The sequence below is a fragment of the Odocoileus virginianus genome, chromosome 3 (assembly GCF_023699985.2).
Source record: "Odocoileus virginianus isolate 20LAN1187 ecotype Illinois chromosome 3, Ovbor_1.2, whole genome shotgun sequence".
Taxonomy (NCBI): Eukaryota; Metazoa; Chordata; class Mammalia; order Artiodactyla; family Cervidae; genus Odocoileus; species Odocoileus virginianus.
The window spans coordinates 60,098,230-60,112,846 of NC_069676.1; the positions used below are offsets into that span (position 1 = coordinate 60,098,230).

The 14,617-nt window shown below is 39.4% G+C and overlaps 1 long non-coding RNA gene across 1 annotated transcript in view; it reads left to right on the forward strand.

Moving 5' to 3' along the window:
• The first annotated feature begins 4,574 nt into the window (after positions 1-4,574).
• The window catches only part of LOC139032438 (uncharacterized), a 50,875-nt gene continuing 40,832 nt past the window's right edge, over positions 4,575-14,617 (forward strand). Inside the window, exon 1 of the long non-coding RNA XR_011484975.1 lies at positions 4,575-4,703. This is a non-coding gene — a long non-coding RNA (uncharacterized lncRNA). The remainder of the gene's footprint in view (positions 4,704-14,617) is intronic.

Consider the following 14,617-nt stretch of genomic DNA (forward strand, 5'->3'; position numbering starts at 1 on the left):
CACAAAACTAATGAGTAGTACAGAGTGAGAGAGAACTCATGTTTCTTTCCCACTTCTCTGCAGTTTTCCCCATAGCTGTAGTTTTCTCCTGGAGCTGTTTCTTATATTCCCCAGTCCTCATCCTCTATTCAGGACCCATCTAGCCCTATCATGAGGGTGCAGCCAGCTCTGGGTTTCTCAGATCTCAGAGTTGGGGACAAGAGCATTCAGCTTAGCTTCTAGCATGTACAGATGTACTCTATCAGGATGCTGCTTGATTCATTAAAATTCTACAAGAAGGAAATGCAGCCAGCTGCCATTCTCCTTGCTCATCATCTTTCCTGGTGTCAGTTGCACCTCATTGCATTTGGCAATGCTGTTGATGTGAGTGACATTAGCCAGAGCACAAATCAGGTAGCATCTGCTGAGGAGAGGAAAAAAAAAAATCATAAACACATTTATAAAAGGGAAAACAGCATCAGGGTGACATCCAGGTTGTCTTTTTGATAGTCTCTGTTTGGGGGTTTGTGTTTGGAATAGATGGCTCCATTTTTCTATGTTTCAGTTTAACTGTTTCGATGGCTGTTTGTTAGTTTTATCTCAGAGGAAACTCATGATGTTGAATAGATACGGTAGAAGAGGGGTTATAATTAGGATAACCACCTGGTCCAATTTGTCTTGGATGATCTCAATAGCTATTTTCCCAGCATACTTTTTAGTAGGACCCATTTCCCTCTCAAACATATCCTGATTTGGATGATAAATTACTTGATTATGCTTGTAATAGGTGATTGATCACATCTGAGGTGCTATCCATCAATGATATTTACTGAGCACCTACTGTGCATGATGCTGGGAAAGACTCAGGACAGGAAGAGAAGGGGACAGCAGAGGAAGAGATGGTTGGATGGCATCACCAACTCAATGGACATGAGTTTGAGCAAGCTCTGGGAGATAGTGGAGGACAGGGAAACCCGGTACGCTGCAGTCCATGGAGTCGCAAAGTCAGACATGACTTAACAACTGAACGACAACCAACAAAGTGATCAAAGGTGGAGTGAGAGGTGTGTATTTGTGTGGCTGAGTGTATAAATATAAGTAGTTCATGGTCTCTGCCCTTAATGAACTTCCTTCCAGTTTAGGAAAGAAAGTAATATAGAAAAATGGAACTATGACTCCAGGGGACAAAAAAATCTTTTTAAAGGTTGGACTGGAGATTGGAAGGCAGTTGCTCCATAGTTTACTGCTCTTGTTGGAAGCATTGTAGGCAAGGTCAGAGAATCTGGAGACAGACAGCTTGGGTTCATATCCCAACTCTGCCATTACTAGCAGTGTGACCAGAAGAGCAACTCATCTATTTAAGTCTCTAGGTTCTCAGTTACACATGTAGACGATTAGGGTGCCTTTCTTCTTGTTGGGGTTTTGTTAGGATTATATATGTGTGGAAGGTGACTGCCATAGTTCCCAGTGGAAACTAAGACCTCAATAGTTGAGAGTTAACCTAGGATCTGTAGCAGTGTGTCCTTACTGAGTTAAAAATGTTTGGAATCAGCCCCGTCTCTATCATTCAACCTCTGTGACATATAATGTAGGGCTACACATAGAATCCCAGTACTGTAAGGTCTTGGACTGTTACCCCAGCTCCAGCCCAGTACTCAGCAGTGAGATGGGTGGTAGGTAAACAGCATTCCTTAGAATTATTCATCACATGCCTTATCGACATTTTCAAATAGGGTTGTGACAGCAAGGCAAACTGTGTGCTGTGGGCTTAGGAGAACAGATGGTGTCAGAAAAATCTAGCATGTGAGGGAGACACATGGTATGTTCCCATCCAGCATAGGAAGGGGCAGGGACCATGTGTACTGGATTATTCCTCCTTCTGGTGGTGAAGGTGGGAAGTAAAAGGAAATAGTGGGATACCAACAGCACAGTCCTACATGGAAAAGGTCTAGAATGCTGCTTCTCTAGAATTTCCTCCCTGGACCTGGAAAGGTATTAACTTTTGAACACATGTTTCTTGGAAATGCACTAGGCACTCGTTCCATCAGTTGATTGAAAAGTGTGGGATATCTTGGGAACTTGTTCAAAGAATATGGGCTCCTCGAAGAAAAAAAATCAGATATAAAACTAAAGTTATAGTACTTACTATGATCTTTTAAATTAATGACTAACTTGATCAAGTCCTGTATGTCAGATCTGAGTCAAAAGCTTTACTAAGCATTACCTCATTAAATGTCTATGGCTGCATTCTGACATAAGTGCTATGATAATTCCCATTTTGTGTATAGGTAAACTGGTTCAAAGAGGCCTAAGGATCTAAACAGCCACTAGGAGGAAAGGCCTTTTACCTGAGCCGACTTGAGTTCAAATTTTATATTCTTGATTATTATGCTGTATGCTATGATGAGCTTGCCCTAAAAATAATAGATTATAGAACTAGCTAAGCAAAAGGTCTTTAATGATCACTGTGGTGAAGGATGGAATAATATTGAATGGAAGAAGAATTAAAATACTGAGGGCTAGAAGGGCATTTCTTGTTTGACTGACTTTTCTTCTTTTTCCCAATCTAAATTATGTGGGGCTCTGGCCTTACAGCTGGGTAGCCAGTCTTGTTTCACAGGGAAGATCTTTTATTTTTTCTCTGGACAATATTCCAAGATTTTAGTGACACTAAAATGCCAAAAAGTGCCAGAAAATTCTTCCTGATTTTGAATCTAAAGTGGTGTTATTTAGTCTAATTAGATAATATGAATAGTATTGGGATAGAAGCTATTTTTGGTATATTGGCTAATAAAGTGCTTCCTCATTTTTCTTTCTTTTCATTCTTTTGTCTTTTGCAACTTTATTTAAATATAATTGATGTACAGTAATATGCACATATTTAAGGTGGAGAATTTGATGAGCTTTGACATATATTGCATCTAGAAAACCATTTTCTAAATGGTTTTAAGCTAAACAATTAGGATAATGAACATACCTATCATTTCCAAAAGTTTCCTTCTGTCCCTTTGTAATCCAGCCCTCCCTTCCCCATCCCCAGGTAACTACTACTACTCTCTGTCATTATGAATTAGTTTGCATTTTCTAGGATTTGTATATAATTGGGATTATACTTGCCTCCTGAGTCAAGTGTATGAAAATGCTATAGAACGATTTTTAACAAGACTCTAAATAAGTGATCTAGGTTATGTAGGGATGGGATGGGAGGAGGGTCAGGAGAGAGGGGACATATGTATACTTATAGCCGATTCATGTTGTTGTACAGCAGAAACTAACAACATTGGAAAGCAATTATCCTCTAATCAAAAATAAAAAGAGGATACAGTGAAAGCTGGTCTATGACAGCAGTGCTTCTCTAATTTTAGGATGCATCAAAATCACCTGGAGCAATCATTAGAACAAAATCTCTGGACCACCCCCCCAAAAAAAAAAAAAGTGGTCTAAGTTAATTTTTGGCTGATCAGATGTTATATAGTATACTGAAAAGGCTATGGAATTTTCAGTTGGAAGATCTGAAAATCAGTTCCTGCTTGTGTTATCTTAGACAATAAGCTGAGTCTCTCTAGGCCTTAGTTTTGTCATTTGTGATCTTGGACTAATAGTTACCACTGGGCTCATTGTGAGGATCAAATAAATAACATATGGATTTAAAAAAAAATCTGTAAATTGAATTACTATTAACCAGGAAAATAACTTATTTGATAGATCCCATTCTAGAGGCATTCTGATTAATTGGTATGATTCTACACTTTTATGTCTGCTTTTTGCTATTGTCTTCCTGTATTATTGTATCTCTGAACAGACATGACCATTAGTTTTGGAATCATACATATTTTCTTATCCATATAAAATTCATATTTCTATATGCTGTACTCTGCTCCTATATTTCTTGTGGTTGAAGACAGAGTTTGTTCATGTGGTATCTAAATATGTATATAAGTCTGAGGAAAAGATATAGTTATTAAAACAAAGGAAAAAAGAAACTTCTCACAGATAAGGCAATAAAAACAGGAGTAGAATGCTAATAAGTATCTGGAAAGTAATAAATATATTCAATATACCTGTATATGTCTGGCACTAGATTAGTTAAGGTCCTTGGACTTGCCCTTGACTTTGACCTTGGCCTTGAACTTATCTGAACTTGGGCTTGACCTTGACCATCTTTTTATTCTTTACTTCTACTAATATTTATGATATGCAGGCTCTTTGCAGATATATACAAGACCCAAGGCAAGGGAAAGAAACATAACACCTATTCTCATTAAGTCTATTATCTTGCTTTGACCTGGGGCGGGGGAGAATGATTATGAAATCCTGCCACATTCAATAGTAGGGTGTATCAACTGCAATTTGTCATTCATCTATACTTAAAGTTTAGTTGTTTGCATATGTTTCTAAGTGCATTCACAAGCTGTCTCATAATAAAGCCATGGAGACATAAGTAGTGTAGAGTTTAATGGCTGATTGCCTTGATTCAGAAAGGTGAGAGGGTCAGAGCTTTGCTGAGTAACCCAGAATAAGTTGTTACATTTCTCCAAGCTTATTTAGTAATTTACAAACTAACCCTCTGCCCTCCTTTCTCTGCAGGCGAACCACAAATATCAAACCATTTTCCACATGAAGATGTATCTGTCCCAGAGCTGAACATGCACCTGGAGCCAGAGGACTCTAAGGAGTTGGTTTTGAAGAAGAAGCGTTGCCTCCTTTTCCCTGTTTACTTTTGGGTGAGTCACCCCATCTTCTACTAAGTAGGAATGCTTTTCCACGTTCTGCCTACCTGGAGGATGGCCCAATGTTAGGATCCTGTGAGATGGATTTGAAAGAACTCCATAGATTCAAGCCTTTCTAGTTTAATGGAGCTTCAATCTGATAGTTTAGTTCATGCCTATGAAATAATGTCAAGTGTTGTGGCTGTGTACCTGGCAATAGGAGATGATTTCTTTGTGGGTTGTATAGGACAAGAAAATGGCAATGTGAATTATTCTATGAATTTGGATACCACTGTAACCAAATGTCTCCTGTGATACAATCACTGTTAAGTGACCAAGTTGAAATGCCTGTGTAGTCATCTATCAACACAGGAAACAGTCCATTCAATATGAATGGGTCCTCAAACTTCTGTTCCTCCTTCCCATTTAGGAGAGATGTCCATGGCTCCTGGCAATAAGCCCCCAAATCTGCCTCCAGCTTACAGAGTATGCTCAGCAGGGAGCTGTTCCCTTGTCAACAATGAGCATTAGCACAGCAGTTGGACTGGAAGGAAAAACCTTTGTCTGTTAGGAAGCCTGCCGAGCTTGGTTGCTAAGCAACCCAGTCTGGAGGCAGCAAACAGTGTGCACCACGAGGGAATACAGGGAGGTGGGCCTGGAAAATAGGGAGAAGGGATTCCTTATTCAGAGTCAGCTGAGGCAGGAAAAGAAAAAGCACTGCCTACTACCCTGGTACAAATGAGGTACACAGATTGAATTAAATTGTGCATTTTAGCATCGAACATATTAGGTGCCAATGCTCACAGGTAACTCTATGATTATCTGGAGAACTGTGTGACCTTGGGTTGGTGACTTTCTCCTGCTTCAGGCCGCGTGACCAAATCAGAAAGGCAAGGAGCCAAGTATCACTAAGTTCTCATTTCTACCACTGCATCCACCAAATGCGCATGTACCTCTTTCAATAGGAGACATGTGGTTCAGATCTTTTATATACTGTATTTGCACAAAAGGATGGATAGAAAAGGCTGTATTACTAAAAACCGCAGCGTAAATGTACTTTGTAATTTTTTAAGCTGAAGGTTCTAAGTTAAATGACTATTTCCTATGCCTAAACAGCACTAAATATTTACATAGGGCAGAGTATGCCAAAATGGAGATACAGGGGAAGTAATCTTTCATACAGCCAAGCTCTTAGAGTTCCTTTCTCATCAAATATGTTCCTCACTAGGCTGCCAGCACATTTGAAAGATGCAAGATTAAGTACTTTTGGGGGAGTTAAGGCATAAACTACTCCTGAGCCACTTAGGAAGTCTGACATATCAGGTAAATATTCACTGATTCTCAGCTTATACCTGACAGCTTATTTGAACACAAAGGAATGAGGCAACTTCTAGTGAGATTTGCTATGAAAGGCACCCAGGGTTGAGAACTGGGCTGGGGTTGGCATGTGTAGGTGCTTGAGGATTGAATCATTACAGAAAGAAGGCACTGGGTGGTAAGATTTGCAGATTACAGATAAACATTTGAAGCAGGACTTCTTCCCTTATTTTAGTTGTTAACTTTGTACATGTTACCTAAGTTCTTTGATGCACAGCTTATTCACCAGTACCGTGGGGACAAGAATAGTATTGACCTCTGAGAGATGCTATGCACTGACATATACACACTGCCCTGTGTAAAGCAGACAGCTGATGGGAAGCAGCTACAGCACAGGGAGCTCAGCTCGGTGCTCTGTGAGGACCTAGAGGCGGGAGGTGGGGGGAAGGGAGGCTCATTGATTCACATTGTTGTACAAACCAACAACAAAAGCCAACACAATACTGCAAAGCGATTATCCTCCACCCACTCCAGTACTCTGCCTGGAAAATCCCAAGGATGGGGGAGCCTGATAGTTTGCAGTCCATAGGGTCGCGAAGAGTCGGACACCACTGAGCGACTTCACTTTCACTTTTCACTTTCATGCATCGGAGAAGGAAATGGCAACCCGCTCCACTGTCCTTGCCTGGAGAATCCCAGGGACGGGGAGCCTGGTGGGCTGCCATCTATGGGGTCGCACAGAGTCGGACACGAGTGAAGCGATTTAGCAGCAGCAGCAGCAGCAGCAAAAATAAAACATGATCAAATGGACAACCAACAAGGATCTAGTGTATAGATAAGGGAACTCTACTCAATATTCTATGATTACTTATATGAGGAAAGAATCTAAAAAAGAATAGACGTACATGTATAACTGAATCACTTTGCTATACACCTGAAACCAACACAGACTTGTTCATCAGCTAGACTGTAGTATAAAATAAAAAGTTAAAGAGATGGTATGAACTTTAAGTAGAATAATGCAAGGGAATCACTTAGCAAAGGCCCTGATATATTGTTAATGATTAAATAGAGACTGGTGAGCTGATCCATGTAGGTACTTAAGTCACTGTCACAGAGTAAAACTGGGCAATATTAGTTTTTGAAAGAAAAAACAAAGCTCAAAGCTCCAGGACAGGATGTTGGAATGGAAAAGGCCTCTAGTAGAAGCTGGGAAACCTGGCATCTGTTAGGATCTAGGTCACCACTAGGCACTTCAAGCCCCAATGTGCAACTGTGACAGCTTGGAGTTGGCACTGAAAGAGCAGGCCTATGCCCAAGACTGCCTTCCCAAGCACTAGAGAGCCCTACTCCAGGCAGAGTTCAGGAAAACAGCTCCAAATCCAGATGCTATATGTCTTGCTTTTATGCAGTGCATGTCCTTCCTATGCCCACCCCTACCACCCTGGCCCTGGGCTACCACTTTCTCACCAATAACAAGAAAGATTGACCTAAATGGTCTTTGGATTTACTCCATCTCGTCTTTTTATATTTTTTTCTTAAAGTCTTGGCACTTTCTGTTCATTCACCAAATGAATTTTATTGAGTGTCTACTAGGTACTGGTTGCTACTATAGATGCAGAAGATACACACAGTGGTCATGTCCTAGCAAAATGTCTGGTATCAAGTTTACAATGACAGGAGATGACCTGTATCAGGTAGATAAAATGATTATGTCAGTTGGTGGTAAATGCTTTATATGGGAAGTGGGTGAAACCTCTGAGAAACAGTGATATCTGAACTTAGACCAGAAGGGTATAAGAAGATCTGTGACAGGAGGATAAGAACAGAGGTGCTGAGGTAAGAAAAGCTTGGTATTCCTGAGGATCTGCGATTAGGCCTGGATAACTCATACCTGGTGAGCAAGAGGAAGCAGTGTTGAGATCAAGTCGGTGAGGTTGGGCAGAGGCCAGATCTTAAGGCCTAGAGGACCATAGTAGGAGCTTGCATTTTATTCTGTTATATGCAAGTGAGAAGCCATTCATATGCTGATGAAAGAGAATCATCTGATCTGATTTATATTTGTAGAAACAAAAGTCAGACTTCTTTGTGAAGAAAATTTAAGAAAATTGGCCCTATCTTGTCAATAAGTCAGAAATAGATAAAAGGGACTGTGCTAGATTAAGAGTATAATGAAATTATGATCCTGGAAGAGAGGGAAAATGTGTCTCAAGACATTTGAAGATCATTGGAGAGATTTTAAAGATTACTGAAATGCAGACGCAACACTATCAATCAAGGTACAAGTTACTAAACAGTAGAGACATGTTGTTCTCACTTTGGTTAAAAAACAACACATACAGACACACAAACATATGGAGAAAAAGATCCATAAAGACCTACACTAAGGAGTTAACCTTGGTGGTGATCCCCGAGTGTAAGATTCAGGTTATAGTGTTCTCATTTGCATAAAAATAATGGATGGCAAAGAGAAAAAGAGTGAAAATTGGGAGTCCAGGTGGGAAGTTGTTACACCTGAGAGAAAATAATCACTCTCAAGGCCGATTACAGTGAAACTGGTGAGAAGTTAATAAATCAGAGAAATAATTTTGGGGTAAGGGTAGTTAGGCCTTACGGATCAACTATTCTAGAAGAGGAAAAAATTTAGTCAAGAAAGACTCCTAGGTGTTTGGCTTGAGACATGGATGGGAAGTAATGACTTTTTCTGAGATGCAAAAGAAAAAGAAAAATAGTCAAGTCTGGCTTGGGCACCTTTCTCAGAGGGAGGTTAAGAAGTGACTAGATTCCTTGTGATAGGTCATCCCTAAGGAGGTGAGCCATTCTAAGACCCCGATATTCTTGGGTGAGCTACCTTCATTCCCTAGTGTTCTATTCAGACCAAGGCTTGTGAAGCAGAAGATAAATGAATGACAGCATGTCTTGAAAAATCACCTGGGGTGATAAAGTAGAATGTAAATTATATAGCACAGGAGGTTCTGTGGAATATTGGTTGCCTCTTAAACCTCTCCATTTTAGAAAGTCAGTGCCAACACTTGAGATGGTTCATAGAAATGAAACCTAACAACTTACCATAGATAAAAAAGACACCATTAAAGAACAGAAAAAGGAGTAAAAGTTACTATGTCTAGAAAGTAAAATCAGACATTTTGGAGGCAGGTTCTCAGTGTTGTTATTGTTGTTGTTATTCAATCATTAAGTTGTGTTTGACTCTTTGTGACCCCATGGACTGCAGCATTCTAGGCTCCCCTGTTCTTCACTATCTCCTTGAGAATGCCCATTGAGTTGGTGATGCTATCTAACCATCTCACCCTCAATGTAAATAATCACTGATGAAAGTTTTAATTTTTTTTTAGCCAAGCCAGCTGTCAGTTACCTGAGAGGTAGTCAGATAGTCCAGGTAGTCCAAACTCATATTATCCGTGTGATCATGATTTCATTGTGATAGTTTTCATAACTTTGTGGGATGGCATGGAAGACTTCCCAGTCAGTGCTGAAGTTAAACCAAACAATGTGGCTTCTTTTCTAACTGTAGCAAGAAAAAGTTTTTTTAAATGTGAGGAAGAGTTTCTAAAATAGAAAGGCAAGATTAGACTAGGTGATTCTTTGAAAGGGTTTCCACTCATTGAAGCTACTCTCTAATTTATGATTTTATGGCCAAGTATTTAAAGCAAGAATAACCAGATGCTTGAAAGGTAACTCCATTCAGTCTAATTCTTTTTTAACCTGGCCTATACCCAATCTACCCAGATGTATCACAGCTGACTCAATCCAGATGGTTCTTTGAAGCAGCCAAACTGAGCATTTCAGACATGCCCCAAATTTGCATGCGGGAGATCCCAGACTCTTAAGCAAACAGTAAATCTGAGATGCCAATTATAGAAGCTCAGAGACCACAAGAATTAAAAGGGTAGGGACAAAATGTCAAGCAGTAGGGAGGAGTAGAGTTTAATAAGAAAAAAAAGTTCCCTAGCCTTCAACCAAGGTCAGGTATTTAACATAGTTCTTTCATTAATATTTATCCAATTTTTATTATTTGTTATCACTTCAAAAAATTTTACATTTCTGAACAGCAAATGGATTTAGAAAAGGTAGAGGAACCAGAATTGAAATTTCCAACATCTGTTGGATCATCAAAAAAGTGAGAGAGTTCCGGAAGAAACATCTATTTCTGCTTTATTGACTATGCCAAAGTCTTTGACTGTGTGGATCACAACAAACTGTGGAAAATTCTTCAAGAGATGGGAATACTACCAGACCACCTGACCTGCCTCCCGAGAAATGTGTATGCAGGTCAAGAAGCAACAGTTAGAACTGGACATGGAACAACAGACAAGTTCCAAATCAGGAAAAGAGTATATCAAGGCTGCATATTGTCACCCTGCTTATTTAACTTATATGCAAAGTACATCATGAGAAACGCTGGGCTGGATGAAGCACAAGCTGGAATCAAGATTGCCAGGAGAAATATCAATAACCTCAGATATGCAGATGACACCATCCTTATGGCAGAAAGTGAAGAACTAAAGAGCCTCTTGATGAAAGTGAAAGAGGAAAGTGAAAAAGTTGGCTTAAAACTCAATATTCAGAAAACTAAGATCACGGCATGCGGCCCAATCACTTCATGGCAAATAGAAAGGGGAACAATGTAAACAGTGAAAGAATTTATTTTTTTGGACTCCAAAATCACAGCAGATGGTGACTGCAGCCATGAAATTAAGACACTTGCTCCTTGGAGGGAAAGCTATGATCAATCTAGACAACATATTAAAAATCAGAGACATTACTTTACCAACAAAGGTCCATCTAGTCAAAGCCATGGTTTTTCTAGTAGTCATGTATGGATGTGAGAGTTGGACTATAAAGAAAGCTGAGCACAGAAGGATTGATGCTTTTGAAGTGTGGTGTTGAAGACTCTTGAGAGTCCCTTGGACTGCAAGGAGATCCAACCAGTCCATCCTAAAGGAGATCAGTCCCGAATATTCATCAGAAGGACTGATGCTAAAGCTGAAACTCCAATACTTTTGTCACCTGATGTGAAGAACTGACTCACTAGAAAAGACCCTGATGCTGGCAAAGATTAAAGGTGGGAGGAGAAGGGGACAACAGAGAATGAGATGGTTGGATGGCATTACTGACTCAGTGGACATGAATTTGAGCAAGCTCCAGGAGTTGGTGATGGACAGGGAGGCCTGGCATGCTGCAGTCCATGGCGTCACAGAGTTGGACACAACCGAGTGATTGAACTGAACTGAACAGCAATATCTCTCAGAATATTGTTTTCAGTGTTCTTATTTAAGAAGCAATTTACCAATGGAAAGGAGAGAATGTATAAAATATTTTGTCATCTTAACAGTCTAAAATATATTTGGGTGCATAGTCAAAATATTCACTTTCTTTGGCAGATTAGACTGTTAAAGCTAAATTATAACTGTTTTTAGCTTTATAAATTAAAACTTTTCCAGGGCCTTTGCTGGTAGGTCAGCTGGTATAGTCCACCTGCAATGCAGGAGACCTGGGTTTGATCCCTGAATTGGGAAGATCCCCTGGAAAATTATTCTTTTCCTATAATAATTTTCCTACCTCACTTAGAAAATACCTTATCAACTCAGAGGGATCATATTTCATCCCATAATTATGAAATACAGGCTTGGAGACAGCTATGTAACTAGAATTCATGGTATTATATGTCCTTCCTGTCTGTTCAAATCTGCTCATGTGACCTGTTGATAATAAGATCTTGGTGGTTTTGAAAAATTTCCCGGTGAGTTTAAACTCACTAATAAATGGGTCAAATAAAATAGATGGACACTTGGCTGAGAAAGTGACTACAAGTCAGATTAATCACCGGGGCTTAAGATGTTTCTAGATGGTTTCCACAGAGAAAGGAAAAACAAGAAGTATGACAGAATGAATTGGCGGTTGTAAATAATCCAGAGGTGCCCTCAGATGCTGAAAAGAAAAGTCCAGAGATTGGCTACAGCCACTCATCTTGGTCTCCCCTTTTTGGAAGAAGATATCAGAGGAGCCTGGCAGGCTACATGAGGTTGCAAGAGTCAGACAGGACTCAGTGAGTAAACAGCAACATGTTCCTAGTAGAGGAAAGAGCAATGTCAGAGACAAAATATCTCAGGTTATAAAAACTCTCCCTATGGAATCACACAGAATTGAATGCATATTCTGACTTTAGCAATTATTAATTCTTAAAAGAACCTGGCACTTCATTCTCTGTTTCCATTTCCTTATCTAAAAAAGGTTTGGTCAGGAAGATTAAGTAAGATACTACTATATAAAATATTTGTATAACATTTGACAACTAAGCAGGTTCAATGGGTATTTTTAAATTTTTGCTTATGTTTTAGAATTAAATTTATTTATTTTTAATTGAAGAATAATTGCTCTAAAATATTGTGTTGGTTTCTGCCAACCACCAACATGAATCAGCCACAGGTATACCCATGTCCCCTCCCTCTTGAACCTCCCTCCCATTTCCTCCCTATCCTACCCCTTGAGGTTGTTAGAGGCCTGGTTTGAGTTCCCTGAGTCACATAGCAAATTTCCATTGGCTATCTGTTTTACATATGGTTATGTATGTTTCCATGTCACCCTTCCTTACATCCCATCCTCTCTGTTCTCCCCCACCATGTCCATAAATCTGTTCTCTTATGTCTGTGTCTCCACTGCTGCCCTGTAAATAGGTTCATCAGTACCACCTTTCTAGATTCCATATATAGGCATTAATATATGATATTTGTTTTTCTCTTTCTGACTTACTTCACTCTGTATGATAGGCTTTAGATTTATCCACCTCATTAGAACTGACTCAAATACACTCCTTTTTATGGCTGAGTAATATTCCATTGTATATATGTACCATAGCTGCTTTATCTATTTCTCTGTCAGTGGACATCTCGGTTGCTTCAATGTCCTAGTTATTGCAAATAGTGCTGCAATGAACATTGGGGTACATGTGTCTTTTTCAGTGTTGGTTTCCTCAGGGTATATTCATAGTAGTGGGATTGCTGGGTCATATGGTGGTTTTATTCCAAGATTTTAAGGAATCTCCATACCATCTTCCATAGTGGTTGTATCAATTCACATTCCCACCAATAGTGCAAGAGTGTTCCTTTTTCTCCACACCCTTTCCAACAATTATTGTTTGTAGATTTTTTGATGAGGCCATTCTGACCAGTGTTAGGTGATATCTCATTGTAGTTTTGATTTGCATTTCTCTAATAATGAGCAATGTTGAGCATCTTTTCATGTGTTTATTAGCCATCTGTATGTCATCTTTGGAGAAATGTCTGTTTAGGTCTTTTGCCCACTTTTTGATTGGGCTGTTTGTTTTTCTAGTATTGAGTTGTATGAGCTGTTTGTACATTTTTGAGATTAATCCTTTGTCAGTTGTTTCATTTGCTATTATTTTCTCCCATTCTAAGGGTTGTCTTTTTATGTTGCTTATAGTTTCCTTCACTGTGCAAAAGCTTTTAAGGTTAATTAGGTCCCACTGAAAAAAGAGAGTGAATGGATCAAAAAATAAAGAAAAACAATAAAGAAAGCAAATACTATTAGCTTTTTCTTTTGTATAGAAAGCATGTTTCTGAGAATGCTATAATTCCTTCAAGTAGAGAATTAAATTACATTGAAATCCCCTTACTACTAGAAAAGGTGTGACTCTTTGAATGTGTATAGCCTGTGGCTTTTTGGAGTAGCTCTTATTATTTATGTTTGCACTAAGCCACATCATCGAAAAGCAAGAGAGTTCCAGAAAAACATCTACTTCTGCTTTATTGACTATGCCAAAGCCGTTGACTGTGTGGATCACAATAAACTGTGGAAAATTCTGAAAGATATGGGAATACCAGACCACTTGACCTGCCTCTTGAGAAACCTGTATATAGGTCAGGAAGCAACAGTTAGAATTGGACCTGGAACAATAGACCAGTTCCAAATAGGAAAAGGAGTATGTCAAGGCTGTGTTTTGTCACCCTACTTATTTAACTTATATGCAGAGTACATCATGAGAAATGCTGGGCTGGAAGAAGCACAAGCTGGAATCAAGATTGCTGGGAGAAATATCAATAACCTCAGATATGCAGATGACACCACCCTTATTGCAGAAAGTGAAGAAGAACTAAAGAGCCTCTTGATGAAAGTGAAAGAGGAGAGTGAAAAAGTTGGCTTAAAGCTCAACATTCAGAAAACTAAGATCATGGCATCCAATCCCATCACTTCATGGCAAATAGATGGGGAAACAGTGGAAACAGTGGCTGACTATTTTTTTTTTTTTTTGGCTCCAAAATCACTGCAGATGGTGATTGCAGTCATGAAATTAAAGGACGCTTGCTCCTTGAAAGGAAAGTTATGACCAACCTAGACAGCTTATTAAAAAGCAGAGACATTATATTGCCAACAAAGGTCCATCTAGTCAAGGTTATGGTTTTTCCAGTAGTCATGTATGGATATTAGAGTTGGGCTATAAAGAAAGCTGAGCACCAAAGAACTGATGCTTTTGAAGTGTGGTGTTGGAGAAGACTCTTGAGAGTCCCTTGGACTGCAAGGAGGTCCAACCAGTCCATCCTAAAGGAGATCAGTCCTGGGTGTTCATTGGAAGG